Source organism: Lolium rigidum, unplaced genomic scaffold (assembly GCF_022539505.1).
Source record: "Lolium rigidum isolate FL_2022 unplaced genomic scaffold, APGP_CSIRO_Lrig_0.1 contig_33204_1, whole genome shotgun sequence".
Lineage (NCBI taxonomy): Eukaryota > Viridiplantae > Streptophyta > Magnoliopsida > Poales > Poaceae > Lolium > Lolium rigidum.
The window spans coordinates 32339-33960 of NW_025900226.1; the positions used below are offsets into that span (position 1 = coordinate 32339).

Sequence of the window (1622 nt, forward strand, 5' to 3'; positions counted from 1 at the left end):
TTCAGAAAATTAACCAATATTCAATATTCCCGACACATCTGGTTGCTTGCAGGGGAGCCGTGTAGTTCGTGTTCTCCACATGTTTGGTCTGCTTATGTGTATTTCTTGTATTATCACTGCAGTAATGATTTTCTGATTGTTATTGTCTCTGCAATTGGCATGTTACAATTGATTCTGTTGTTGTCCAGGGGTCCTTTTATCGGTGAAATATATGTAGATATGTACCTCTACAGAAAAGTAACCTTTGTTTCTATTTGTTTCAGGTTTGATGTAGGCTATTGCTGCAACTGTTTCTCTGGCAGGTAGTCCCCTGCCCCCCCCTTGCATCACCGTGTGTCATTAAAGCGAGAAGTTGATTACTTAGTATGAAGGTGTTTATGTATGCCCTGTGAGTTCGAGATAATCTTGGTGCAGCTAGCTAATGAAAAACTGATTCTTACTAAGATATTTATGTTTGAATTTTCCTAAAGCAGTTCAAGATAATCTTGGTGTGATCATGAAACCGAGAAGTTGATTCAATGCAGGTTTCATCTTGCCTTACCTGAAGGCTGAAGCTCTAATTTCTGAAGTAAATTATAAATGGGAACCTTTGTGATTCAAAGGCATGATTCCATGAATTATTTCTGAAGTACTTGTTTTTGTTACAGATATGGTGGTCGTAGATGGACAAGCCTGGTGGAGTGCCAGTGAGAAGCAACGTCTTAGAAAGAGACGTTTGAGAAGCATGTGGTTACTCAGATTCTTCGGATTCTTCCTCCGCGCTTACGGATCTACCTTTTATCACAGGTACCCTGCAGTTCTAATTAACATAACTAGAGTTGCAAAAATTTCTTTGGTCACTGGCCGTTTGGAGTCCCGGCTGTGAGAGCTCCAACCTGTTTGTTTTTACAAGTCCTATTTATCTATGCATACAAGATGTTTGGCAGAAATCTAAACAGGATGTTCTCATATATAGGTGACACTTCTGACTTCTCATTTGCACAAGTATCTTGCTCTTTATCTGAATGGATGGCCTTTGGCAGCTTTGTCTTCGATCGGTTTTTATTATCATTGCTCAACATTTCACGTGCCTTCTCCTATTAATGGTGGTGAACCAGAGAACCCATTTAGAACTACACAGAAGTTAAAAAAAAAGGGGATTGGTTAAAATAGTTAGGATCTGGGCCTGATTATATTGAGATGTCTAGAAATAATCTTTCAGCCTACACAACAGAGTCTAAAATGTCAATTTACCTGGCTGATTTCTTCCTTCTATTGCAGTACAAAGTAATATAATTGTGTTACCAATTGTAGATATGCACTGGGACTTCTGCTTTTCAATTTCAGAGATTATTTGAGACTGAGTATGAACGGAAGAGTTCATGTTATATCATTCATGCTTTTCTGGATATAACTGAACCTATGTGCTCTAACTTGTCTGAACACATGCTTTTTCTGAATATAACTGAACATTTGTGTTGTAACTGCTTACTTCCCTAGCTTTTAAGTTGCAATCTGCACCCCCTCCTCCATTTCAGTGACATAGTAGATGTTTACTGCTCTATTAGAAAAACATAAGGAATTTGCTCAGTGCCATATGCAGGTAGTTGGAACTCTTTTGTTATTGTTTTTAGCACTACCGA

The 1622-nt window shown here is 38.3% G+C and overlaps 1 long non-coding RNA gene across 2 annotated transcripts; it reads left to right on the plus strand.

Annotated features, from left to right (window-relative positions):
* The first annotated feature begins 316 nt into the window (after positions 1-316).
* Positions 317-737, plus strand: LOC124681061. Of its 2 annotated transcripts, none has more exons than XR_006995690.1 (3): positions 317-379; positions 474-524; positions 648-737. It is a non-coding gene; the product is annotated as an uncharacterized LOC124681061 (long non-coding RNA). The 2 variants fall into 2 exon arrangements; XR_006995689.1 differs by having other exon boundaries at positions 323-371.
* Positions 738-1622: the final 885 nt, after the last annotated feature.